The 13,914-nt window shown below is 38.5% G+C and overlaps 1 protein-coding gene across 2 annotated transcripts in view; it reads left to right on the top strand.

Moving 5' to 3' along the window:
• Positions 1–13,914, top strand: part of LOC126355783 (uncharacterized) — a 53,107-nt gene that overhangs the window by 4,620 nt on the left and 34,573 nt on the right. The window lies entirely within an intron of this gene.

Raw genomic sequence — 13,914 nt, 5'->3', positions numbered from 1 at the left:
TTTATTATTTGTAAGGCATTCTCAGGGACAAATTTTGTAGATGCTGGTCTACATGTGTTCCTTTTCTGGTTTGACAGTTGTTCTTCTGCTTTATGCATTTTCACAGCACTAAGCTTAAACTCGACGCGCCGCTGTGTTTGTTGAAAGAGTAACTGCTTTACATTGTTCGATTTCGACAGGAGTAATTCTTCTGGTGTAATGAAAATGCATCTCTTTATGTAATCAGTAATCATATTCCGTGAATGACTTGCCTTGATCGGCAGTTTCACTTGCAATTCCTAAAGTTACTTTCGTAATGACTTTACTTTCCTGAACATGTTCCCCAAAAATATTTTACTAAAAATCAACTCCACGTTTTATGTTTCGAGTTTATGTTCACTTCCTTGAATTTATAAAGCTGTGCAACATGTTTCTTCGTACTGTTTTCTGTTTTTCCTCGCGAACAGCAAGCACTTCGTTCCAGATAACACACTCTTTTTGATAAAAAAAAGATATAACCGCCTGTTGACTGTACAACAGATTTTATTCCACGATCTATATTTCGCCCTTGGGCCATTTTCAAGTGTTACAATTATATATCAAAAATCATTGGACTTGAGTAGAACACAAGTATTCGTCAAAAAATGTATCTTCGGTTATACAACCCAACTTTGCCAATTGATTGTCAAGTAAATTAGCCTATTACACAAAGATTCTCGGATTTACTTTAGACGAAATTGGTTTACATAACGGAAGAAACAAATTTTGACGATGAGTCATGTTCTGCTCAGCCCCGCGCGGGATTAGCCGAGCGGTCTCAGGTGCTGCAGTCACGGACTGTGCAGCTGGTCCCGGCGGAGGTTCGAGTCCTCCCTCGGGCATTGGTGTGTGTGTTTGTCCTTAGGATAATTTAGGTTAAGTAGTGTGTAAGCTTAGGGACTGATGGCCTTAGCAGTTAAGTCGAGCGGTCTTAGGCGCTGCAGTCGTGGACTGTGCAGCTGGATGGTCCCGGCGGAGGTTCGAGTCCTCCCTCGGGCATGGGTGTGTGTGTTTGTCCTTAGGATAATTTAGGTTAAGTAGTGTGTAAGCTTAAGGACTGATGGCCTTAGCAGTTAAGTCCCGTAAGATTTCACACACATTTAAGCATTCTTTGGTTCTGCTCAAGTCTAATGATTTCCGATACGTAATTGTAGCACTTGCAAATGGCCTAAGGCCGAAATCCAGATCGTGGAATAAAACCTGTTGTTCATTCAAATGCCGGCTATAGCGTTCAAAAAGTTTTATATGATTGTAGCTCCATGCCAAATTAAAAACGCTGTGGTTTGTTATCTTTGTCTATAACCACATATTTCACGGCCCGCGTAATGTTAAAGCTACGATACACGGCATAAACTTTTCTCGTTTTTGTTTAATCGGATGTGTTGCACATTCATATGCAAGAAAGAAAACAACAGCCAGGAAGTGACGATCAGCTGCAGGCTGAGCGTCTTGGTGGCATCTCTGTCGTAGTGCTATTTACAGTATGAGGACGTGAAAGCAATGTAACTAGCTGCCTCTTTTAAGAGTTACACGAGCAGAATGAATCGTGCGCTGCTTTCAAAAATTTCCGCTCGTGTGCGGGTCGCATTAAATCCCTTCGCGGGCCAGATGCGACCCGTGGCCGTTGTTTGGGGGCCCCTGATATACGGCATTCAGCACATGCCTGGATAGCTGCTCAAAAATTTTTATGGCTGAATACCTTACTCTTTTTGTGATAAATTGTTGCTGAATGATGGTTATATAAGTCAATCTTCCAGAGTAGTCACCATGCATTATCCTCATTTCTCGCTACTGTGTAAGTAGCTAGTATGAAACCTTACTTCAGTGGTCCGTCCCTTAGTTTCTCCTGATTCTACCATTCTAGACTGTTGTCTTGGTATCTCTGTCCTGAACCCAATACTATTTTCACTACCGTAAAATGTGGTGAATAGACACAGTTTTCAGCTTTAAATGAAAAAAATTGATAATTCCAAAAAGAAATATGAAAATCAAATTTGTGTAGGATTATAGGTCTTCTGCTTAATTTTAAACTTATAATCGTGATTAGGGAACTAGTTCATACTTGTCCAAACTAAAATAATTACAAACTTCGTGCTTATGTTCACCCTGCAGGGAGGGGTGAATAGAAACAGCGGTGTTAATCTTATTATTATTTTTTATTTATTGGTCTTCGGGGTGAATAGGGATACTTTAAAATCTATCTAGGATCTAGCATCATAGGAAACAAAAATTATCCTTTTAAAAAAAAATATTCGATACAATAACAAGAAATCTTTCAGAACTTGTTTTGTGTTCTGGTCGTCAAACAAAAACTTTTGTACCGCTAACTGGCTTTGTAGTAACATTAAACTGATGAACTTGGTATGTTTATTAATATGTCATATCATTCACATCACGTTAAAAATGAATCCACAAGCGTTAATAACAAATCTCACGTGTATACAATAAAAATGACTGCTTGGTTTTTCCACGTACTTTATTCACAGCATTATCCGCTGGATTGAGAACCGTGCTAAATAGATCTTCTTTAACGTCAGATTATTGGTCTTCTGAAAAGAACATAGCCCTATGTTTTCAATTACCCGAGACACAAGTCAGATTACAGTGTACTTTGAACTGAACTTTTGATTAGTGAAAAAGAATTGAAAATTTTCTTAGCATTTAATTAAATTAATACAAACTTACAAATAAAGCTCGAAGTAGGTAAATTCAGAACCACACGTGATGTTTGTCGTAAAGTGAACAAAACATCAGCTAACAGTGTCTTCAACTTTGAAATTCGTTATTTCCTCACAATCAATTTAGACAAACAAATCTTTGGATTATATTGCCATTTGTCTTCCATCACGACAGCATATAACTTTACTGAACGTTTAGTTTCTTTTCACACCATCGTTTCTCTTCACCCCATTTTACGGTCGGGGGGAGGAGGGGGGTGAAGGAACCAACGGCATATCATCTTCAATTTGACTATTTGACCATGCCTAAAAAAGCACTGAATTTTTCAAAACAACCTTCGGAATGAAGGCACCTTTACTTTTTATAAGTTTTTTTATAAGTTCCTACTGAATATTCTTTTTTATTATTATTTTGAGCTTTTCCTCATTACAGAGACTTATCTCCAACATAATAATTTACTTGGAAATTACAATACAAACAATAAACGTTCTTAAACTAAATTTCCAAAATATTCCTCCAGTTGTTTCAATCTTGTGTGTCCTCTTCCTCTGCGCCCATTCTCCTCATTGTGTGTTGTACATTTTGGAGCCAGGTGGTCATAGGTCGTCCTCTTCTTCTTCTCCCCTCCGGTTCCCACTCCAGTATCAATTTTGGTATTCTCGTTTTCTCCATTCGTCGTACATGCCCGTACCACTGTAATTTCTTCCTATCCATTACGTAATTATTCTTTCTTTTATTTCCATTCTCCTTATTATTTAAGTATTGCTAATACTGATGTCACCGTTCCATCACTACGACTCATCTCGTTGGCATCAACATCCTCCTTTTCGTCATCATCACTAGAATCTCTTTCCTTTATTTACTATTTCCAGAATAGCACTGTCGTTCACTTTATACTGATCGTTTTGGTTCAGTCACACTTGAACTTCATTGTCGCCTGCGTTTTCACACCCAGGAAGATGTCGAACTAGACGTAACAACTGCTCACTTTCGTTTTCTTCTGACAGAGTGTATGTGTTGCTTTATTTTCTTTCGTTTTCATTATGTTTCTCTTAGAGAATTACCCAAGGCGTTTTTAGTGTTCCAAGCTTCTGCAATCCGGTAGACAACATCCTGCAAATTAAATTTTCAGGGCAGCTTCTATTGATTGGCGTCATTTTCTATAGAGTGCAGAAGTGATTGCAACACCTTTAGTTGATACATTTTTACCGAACACGACAGAATTCATTGGTGCATCGGCTGGACAAGACTAGCGGGATTGAGATGTAAAAATTTGCGTAAATGTCTCCACCACGAAGCTCTTCAGCTTCGGGGAGACATCCTGGATTGTCTATATTCTAGACTATAGCAAGGATTACCCTTGAGTGGTAATCTTTTGTTAGTTAAGTATTGTTTTGTTTCTAGCTCAAACGCGTCAAGAAACCACTCCTAATAGATTGAGATATCCATCCTGGTACTTACCTGAGTTTTATAGAAAACTAGTAAGTTTTTTGAATGCTCTTGGTTTGGCAGACTTATCAATTAACAAAGGACGCAAATTATGATCTCTAGAGGCATTGTTGCAAGCTGATTGTTACTTTATCTTGATTTTTTATGACCTGGAACGGAAGCTTCATGTCTAGCTACTAGTGCTTTAATCAGAAGCATTTTGTAATTTATTTCCGTTCCATGACAATTATAAACTTGATGCACTGACAGATTTTCGTAATTTACTACGTATTTTATCATTTTTTCTTGGATCACTACGACCACTCCTCTGTCAGTGCATAATTTTTCACCTTAGATTTCAATCTAGCGCACACTATATCTTCTCTTCCACCCATACAACCAGCCAAAACGAGCATTAGAACTTTCTTCTGATTCTTTTAGAAACAAAAGTGCCTTCTCCTGTATCATCGTACCACAGATTCGACTTCCTTTAGTTCGCTGTTGCTAAACCACAAACAACGAGGTTCCCTATTCTTTTCTCATTTAAAGTTAGCAGACACTGCCCGACATGCGACGATTGAAACAACAGTGGTTAAGACGGGCACGATTGTTCGAAATGTCGCGTCTAGCCCACTGATCACACCTACTCCTTGTGTATTTTCGATTTTACCTGGGATATTGTTTTGATTTTTTTAATGTAGCTGTCGGCCGTCATCCACCTCGGCTTAAACGGTGGCCATGGCTTGAATAAGCGAGATTTTACTGTATTAGGATTTCAGTATAAATATAATCGCAATTTTCTTACCTGAGAAGGATGAAATATGGCGTTGTACCATTCAACAACTACTTGCTCCCAACTACAATAACAGACGTCACACATCAGCAGAGTTACCGCTCTCTGTACACGATGCTGGTACGATTAAAAATGCTTTTCAATAAAACGGACGTGGTTTCAGTCGTTGACTGTCAAGAATCCTTGCGATCAATTTCTTTAGTCCTATAAGGTCACCTGGATAAAAGAATAATAAATGACAATTAGTTTTCATTACAATTAGTAACTGATTCTGGATTGTTTTTGAAGTGTACGTTACTACGTGATTTGCTTGGTTGAAAATCGTAAACGCCTGTTATATCATCGAACAACCAATAGAACTTCCGTCCACAGACCTATACTACTAGACTGGCAAATAGCGTATACAATATCGTTGGTGTCACAACATGGAGGCGAGCGCAAAATACAAGTAAACAGATGTTTATTCACTGACACAAAAGTCGTAAGAAATGAGGATGAAATGATATAACTGTGTTACCTTTATAGTTTTGACATGTTGTTGTTGTGTTCTTCAGTCCTGAGACTGGTTTGATGCAACTCTCCATGCTACTCTATCCTGTGCAAGCTTCTTCATCTCCCAGTACCTACTGCAGCCTACATCCTTCTGAATCTGCTTAGTGTATTCATCTCTTGGTCTCCTTCTACGATTTTTACCTTCCACGCTGCCCTCCAATACTAACTTGGTGATCCCTCGATGTCTCAGAACATGTCCTACCAACCGATCCCTTCTTCTAGTGAAGTTGTGCCACAAGCTTCTCTTCTCCCCATTTCTATTCAATACCTCCTCATTAGTTATGTGATCTACCCATCTAATCTTCAGCATTCTTCTGTAGCACCACATTTCGAAAGCTTCTATTCTCTTCTTGTCCAAACTATTTATCGTCCACGTTTCACATCCATACATGGCTACACTCCATACAAATACTTTCAGAAATGACTTCCTGACACTTAAATCTATACTCGATGTTAACAAATTTTTCTTCTTCAGAAACGCTTTCCTTGCCATTGCCAGTCTACATTTTATACCTTCTACTTCGAACATCGTCAGTTATTTTGCTCCCCAAATAGCAAAACTCCTTTACTGCTTTAAGTGTCTCATTTCCTAATCTAATTCCTTCAGCATCACCCGACTTACTTCGACTACATTCCATTATCCTCGTTTTGCTTTTGTTGATGTTCATCTTATACCCTCCTTTCAAGACACTGTACATTCCGTTCAGATGCTCTTCCAAGTCCTTTGCTGTTTCTGACAGAGTTACAATGTCATCGGCGAACCTCAAAGTTTTTATTTCTTCTCCATGGATTTTAATACCTGCTCCAAACTTTTCTTTTGTTTCATTTATTGCTTGCTCAATATACAGATTGAATAACATTGGGGATAGGCTACAACCCTGTCTCACTCCCTTCCCAACCACCGCTTCTCCTTCATGCCCCTCGACTCTTATAACTGCCATCTGATTTCTGTACAAATTATAAATAGCCTTTCGCTCCCTGTATTTTACCCCTGCCACCTTCAGAATTTGAAAGAGAGTATTCCAATCAACATTGTCAAAAGCTTTCTCTAAGTCTACAAAAGCTAGAAACGTAGGTTTGCCTTTCCTTAATCTTTCTTCTAAGGTAAGTCGTAGCGTCAGTATTGCCTCACGTGTTCAAACATTTTTACGGAATCCAAACTGATCTTCCCCGAGGTTGGCTTCTAGCAGTTTTTCCATTCGTCTCTAAACAATTCGCGTTAGTATTTTGCAGCTGTGATTTATTAAACGGATAGTTCTGTAATTTTCACACCTGTCAACACCTGCTTTCTTTGGGGGTGGAATTATTATATTCTTCTTCAAGACTGAGGGTATTTCGCCTGTCTCATACATTTTGCTCACCAGATGGTAGAGTTTTGTCAGGACTGGCTCTCCCAAGGCTGTCAGTAGTTCTAATGGAATGTTGTCTACTCCAGGGGCCTTGTTTCGACTAATGTCTTTCAGTGCTCTGTCAAACTCTTTACGCAGTATCTTATCTCCCATTTCATTTTCATCTACATCCTCTTCCATTTCCATAATATTGTCCGCAAGAACATTGCCCCTGTATAGACCCTCTATATACTCCTTCCACCTTTCTGCCTTCCCTTCTTTGCTTAGAACTGGGTTTCCATCTGAGTTCTTGATATTCATGCATGTGGTTCTCTCTTCTCCAAAGGTCTCTTTAATTTTCCTGCAAACAGTATCTATTTTACCCCTTGTGAGATAAGCCTCTACATCCTTACGTTTGTCATCTAGCCATCCCTGATTAGCCATTTTGCACTTCCTGTCAGTCTCATTTTTGAGACGTTTGTATTCCTTTTTGCCTGCTTCATTTACTGCATTTTTATATTTTCTCCTTTCATCAATGAAATTCAATATTTGTTCTGCTACCCAAGGGTTTCTACTAGCCCTCGTCTTTTTACCTACTTGATCCTCTGCTGCCTTCACTATTTTATCCCTCAAAGCTACCCATTCTTCTTCTACTGTATTTCTTTCAGTTTATCCAGGTCCCATCTCCTTAAATTCCCACCTATTTGCAGTTTCTTCAGTTTTAAACTACAGTTCATGACCAATAGATTGTGGTCAGAGTCCACATCTGCCCCTGGAAGTGTGTTACAATTTAAAACCTGATTCCTAAATCTCTGTCTTACCATTACATAATCTATCTGATACCTTCTAGTATCTCCAGGATTCTTCCATGTATACAAGCTTCTTTCATGATTCTTGAACCAAGTGTTAGCTATGATTAAGTTATGCTCTGTCAAAATTCTGCCAGACGGCTTCTTCTTTCATTTCTTAGCCCCAATCCATATTAACCTACTATGTTTCCTTCTCTCCCTTTTCCTACTGACGAATTCCAATCACCCACGACCATTAAATTTTCGTCTCCCTTCACTACCTCAATAATTGCTTTTATCTCATCATATATTTCATCAGTTTCTTCGTCATCTCCAGTGCCAGTTGGCATATAAACTTGAACTACTGTAGTAGGCATGGGCTTTGTGTCTCTCTTGGCCACAATAATGCGTTCACTATGCTGTTTGTAGTAGCTTACTCGCACTCCTATTTTTTATTCATTATTAAACCTACACCTGCAGTACCCCTATTTGCTTTTGTATTTATAACCCTGTATTCACCTGACCAAAAGTCTTGTTCCTCCTGCCACCGAACTTCACTAATTCCCTCTTTAACGTATCCATTTCCCTTTTTAAATTTTCTAACCTACCTGCCCGATTAAGGGATCTGACATTCCACGCTCCGATCCGTAGAACGCCAGTTTTCTTTCTCCTGATAATGCCGTCCTCTTGAGTAGTCCCCGCCCGGAGATCTATTTTAACTCAGGAATATTTTACCCAAGAGGACGCCATCATCATTTAATCATACAGCAAAGCTGCAATTTTGACATAATGGTCAATGAAAGAGCCATGTTTGGCTGAAATTTTTCGTACAGCAGATGCACGATACAAGTAAACGAACATGTCTCGATGCAAGCGTTGACTAGAAACATTTCGCTTATTTTTTCTTTGTACTGTATGTAAGCCTAAATAATTACATTACAGTTTATATTTTCTGAAATTCGGCAGTGTTTAATCAGTTTACGTGTATTTTAGGAGGGATGAATACATCGAGTATCAACAAAAGTACTTAATGATGTGTTTTTAACAAAATTTGATCAACTGCAGCTTTCCTTCGAATAGTCTGCTCGCTTTGAAAGTACTCCTATAAGGAGTACGAGTACATACTATTTGTTTTTGATATTAAGTGTTTTTGTTCATTTGAGTGTTCTTACATAAACTACAGTCTGTTTTAAACGAATGTATATGGAACTTGATGTTCTTCTCGTAACACGACTCTACAATGTATGTGTTAAAGCTCAACACGTGCGCAAATGTTTGCTGAACTGCAGAACTTGCTTAGACCACCAAGTAAAGATTATAACGTCATTTAGTTTCAGAATATCGTAGTAATAACATACACAAGCTTCTTGCAGCCTCCATGTTACTTCACCAAACATAGACTTCAGTAAAAGATGCGCCCCTGCCAGTCTAGTATTGTGTGTCTGCATTTCCGTCGTACATCGTCTAACGAGGAGAGATCCCCAGCGGTGGGATCGACTTTTTGAAACACCCTGTACGCTGCTGCAGTTTAAGGCCCAGGGATTCACACCCTGCAGCTATACACCATGGTGAGTTCTCATTTGCGGGTAATAGACAGTAAAAAAATCGGAATTTCGCATGAAGCTCTGTAGCTATAGAAATAGTAGCAATTTACAGGCTGGTTGTATAGTGTAATGGTTGATGTACTGACCACGCATCCAAGAGATAGTCTATTTGAATTTTATCAGGTATACTGATTTTTAAAAAAATCTTTACGGAAATTACTTTGATCATTATTTTTATTCAATTAACTGGTTCAAATGTATTTTTTTATGTTCATTTGTCACGGTATATTAGCAGTCGTACGAAATACGTCATTTGCTCTCATTTTTCTTCCTGTCAGTCTTTTTTCACTTGGAATCCTTGTTCATGTGTTTTTGATTAGTTTTATGTTTGACTTATAATCCCAGATTTTGTTTAAATCATCACCACGTTATTTTGCCCATAGCGCAATAATGATTTATGTTTTAAATGGGTAACGATTGCCGTCCAAAAATATGTACATCTTGAAAAGAAAAATAAATTTTTCGCAACATCGCACAATCAATATAAATAAATTGTTTCATCTTTTGCTTTTTAACTGACCTCGGCATTTTCAAATGTTTTAACATTATCACAGCCAAATAAAAATAATTAAATTCACGAGTGGATAAAGAATAATAGGAAGAAAGAATAAGAACAATTGAAGAGGTTAAAACGCTGATTAAACTGATGCGACAGAGGAATACAAATAAGAGAAACTGTACGTAAGTTAATTAATTGAACAAAAATAATGATCAGTGATAACGATAAGGATTTAAATGTTAAAAGAAATAAATGTACCTGATAAGATTCAAACCGAAAACCTTTTGTATGCTACCAATCTGTAAATTGGTACTATTTCTAAAGCTATAGAGCACCACATGAAATTCCGAATACTCGGAAACAAGGGCCCAGCAGGGTGAATTTCCGCATCTTAACCTACATCACCGTACAGATGTTTTCCAAAAAAAGTTGGTCCCACCCTTGGAAACCTCTCCTTGTAGGCACGAGTTAGTAGAAACCTAGCAGCATCCATGCATCTGATTAGGTGCACCTTCAGCAAACTTTTCTTCACCAAAACGATATTTGGAGAAATCAAAGCCTTTCGACAATACTTTACGCAAAAAGTCCTCCTCATCAATGCTTGTAGCGTCAGCTGTTTGAAGCAATCTTTTAGCTTCTTGTCAGATAATGCATTGTTTACGAGCACGAGTCTTGTGAGCTTGCTGGATGCATCAGTTTCTTGAACGGTGTCGTTTCTTCAGGGAATTGTAGTTCTTTGTTCTTAAGACTCATAAATCTTCAAGCATCCATTGCAAAAAATTCAAAACTTGCGAACAACTGACCTTGACGAATGGCAAGGAGATACGCATTTCTCTAATTTGAAATCACTTTTGTTCGAGTTTTTCCCTGTAAGTCTGTTTCCTCACCGTATTCGGGAGGACGGTGGTTCTAGTGGCATTCCGGCCAGCCAGATTCGAGTTTTCAGCGAACTCTGTAAATGCTTAATACGAATGCCGAGATCGCTGCTTTGAAAGGAGACGTCCGATTTCCTTCCGCATCTTCCCAAACCGAGTTTTTGACCCGTCTCTAATCACCTCCTCGTCGATAGGACGTCAAACTCTAATCTTCCTCCCTTCGTTACTCTTTTTTTGATACGCAGAAGCAGACATGGACGTTGTTAGCGATGTTAAGCCGTCTTCCCAGTGGACGTGAAAACGCACGTGCTCGACACAGCCTGGAATTCCAGTTTCCACTACACTGCAGAGACTGAAATACAGAATCTGGCATGGCAGATTTTTACTTCATGGAGAGAAGCTTGGCAATCAGATGGGACTTCACGTCACGAGCAGAAGATAGCAGCTGCCATACTGTAAGGCGTCAAACAACGTATTTGGTGGATTTTGTCTCTCGCAGAGCACGTGTTGTAAATATAAGTTGTTTCGAAGCATCAGCAAATTAAAGGTCTCTTGAAACTGCGTCGTTTTAACTATAATTTGTTCTAATAAAATGATAGGAAACTACATATCGGTTGGTAAAGATTTCGTGTAGTTGATGTTTTTATTGTTATAACTTATGTACTACGAATGTATATCGTCTGAATGTTACGGCACATTGACGCTCTATGAGAAAAGCATCTTGCAGATGCAGTGTTTAGACGATATGTACCATATACCGAAAAACCGTAGCTATGTGGAAGATGTAGCATTGTGAGCTTATGTGTTGTGACAACAGAAGTGACAGTTATTTTTTAACATTTCGTTTTCTATAAGGCTTTCGATCTTTCTTATTCTTATTAATATAAGTATTATATCAAATTCGATGTTATTTATTATAAATAATGAATTTGATGCAATTCTTGTTGCAAAGGCCAACGACTGGAATGTTTCCCCAGTTGCCACAAAACTTAACGTAACTGCCAGTCTACATCTGAAAGTAAACGAATGTTACACACTGGAAGTTTTTGCTATTATGAAACTTTCAGTGAAGTATGTATACCCATCTTAGGGTTTATGGACTAGTTTATGTTTGTATCTTGCCGGTAATTATCTTTTCCAATGATGGTGAGCAGCTTCGAAAAAATCTCCTCTTCCATTCAAATGAAATTACGAAATGATCTCGATCTTGAAACATATGAGAGAAAATATGTTATTTCAGTGTGCTGGTAGTCAATACAACATGGGATATTATGCATCCGCAAACTGACATTAGACACTATACCTTAACCATATTCAATTTAAAACCGGAAGTGGGATGCAAATTCAGTTGAGGTACCGAATAACTTCTACTATAATCCGTTTATCATAACAATAACCTGATGTAAACAAAAACAAACGCGATGATTGGTCAGAAGCCGTAGCACACGTACACTGGTGTTGTTATGCTACTTATGTACTAGATATAGTATTACTAAGTTACGTTAAATGAAACTTTAAGATATTCAAGTCTGTTAACAGCCATCAACGTTTTTCTTAATCACGCTTTAGCTACATAGTTTTTATTTCAGAAATCGTGTACAGTCACACCCTCTACAATGTTGTGCTCTGGTTGTCGCAATGTTAATGCGCAGTGTGAAAATGGCTGAGGTTGCTTTCGGTTTCGTAGTGAAACAGGCGCGTGGAATACGGTTCAAGAGTGCCGAGAAATAGGCTGTTCTTAACGTTTTTCATAAATTTACGAAGATAATCGGCTTCGAAGTTTTCCGAGCCACTTTATGTAATACAGTCGATATATTTACCCTAATCTTACGTGTAGTGCAATCGGTAGCGTGAAGGAATGAAAATCTACCACAATTCGTGACTCGATGGTTCAAATCTCCGCAATATCATTTTTTTATCCTTGAATTTGAAATACCTATATCTCGTAATTATATAACTCGTCATCATTTTTTATGAATAATGCATGTTTTTTGTTTCTGATTATATATTGGACACGAAATTCCTGTTTTCATTTCAAATACAAATTCTTAACTATCGATGTTTTATGAAAGCTGTTCATAAAAGTTGCTTGAATTAAGAAAACATACGCTTATTTTTTTTAAAGCAAAAATGAAAAGCCAAAGCCTCTTTATTTGGACCATGTCTATCGTTTTATACCTCAGAGGTAGATAAGTATCGTATAAACATGAGGAACAATCATTTTCACAGCATCGAACACATCATACAAATGCTGCATTTTTACATTTCTACCGTACATTACAATATGAACCCAACAGAACTGATCTGGAGCCAAGCTGCGGCATTTGGCCCGAGAAGTAAAAAGACTGTTAAACTGCAGGTTTTTCACATGTCACTGCCGAACGCTGGCGGGATATGGAACGGCTCGTCATAAAGGAAGATCAAATGCGGCGCCTGGTTGGTTTCGTGGACTCTATTGTTGATAGGCTCGTTATCAGCGTAGCAGGTGACGCTTCAAGAACTGAAACGAATTTCTTGGATTCGGATAAGGAAGTAGTTAAGAGATTACCAGACAACTGGCTGCAATTAATACTTTCAGTGTTCTCGTTTCCCACGCCCGGGTTCCCGGGTTCGATTCCTGGCGGGGTCAGGGATTTTCTCTGCCTCGTGATGACTGGGTGTTGTGTGATGTCCTTAGGTTAGTTAGGTTTAAGTTCTAGGGGAATGATGACCATAGATGTTAAGTCCCATAGCGCTTAGAGCCATTTGAACCCAATACTTTCAGTGGCTTCAGTATTCAACAGTGCGGTGAAATCACTGCAGTATGCTTTTGCGTCACATTTAGCTCACTCAGAAAAATTATTCTCTTGTTTGTAATTAGAATACTAAGTCATATGAGAACCCGCGTGTTCACGTAAGAAGCGCGCGGCCGTGCTGGAGTTTCTCCCAATATTATTTCATTCTCTTTAAAAATTAAATGACATTCGAAGCTATATTGTTTCTTTTCCTGTCTCTTTTTACGCCTGAACTGCAACTGCTCGCATCATTGCAGGTTAGTTGTACCGCTGGATGGCCAGTGCTGTCCAAGTTTAATGCACCAGTAAAACTGTTGTCCCCCATTATCGCTGAGTCTATGTGCGTGTAACACAGAATAAAACGTATCCTTATGTTCGTACTTGACTGTACTGGTCGCAGCTTGGCTTTCGCTCCATGTGAAGCGAAATCCAATGAGACTCAACCAAACGTGGAAGAATACATGGCGTAATGTTTACATTAGGTTTATTCTTTCGCTGAACATAGTACGTATCTCAGATCCTTGTACAGCATTATGTATTGTATCTCTACATGCAATTCGCTAATGAAACCATCGA

Source organism: Schistocerca gregaria, chromosome 3 (assembly GCF_023897955.1).
Source record: "Schistocerca gregaria isolate iqSchGreg1 chromosome 3, iqSchGreg1.2, whole genome shotgun sequence".
Classification (NCBI taxonomy): domain Eukaryota; kingdom Metazoa; phylum Arthropoda; class Insecta; order Orthoptera; family Acrididae; genus Schistocerca; species Schistocerca gregaria.
The sequence above is the reverse complement of the archived record's forward strand: the minus strand, read 5'-3'. Positions and strand labels throughout refer to the sequence as shown.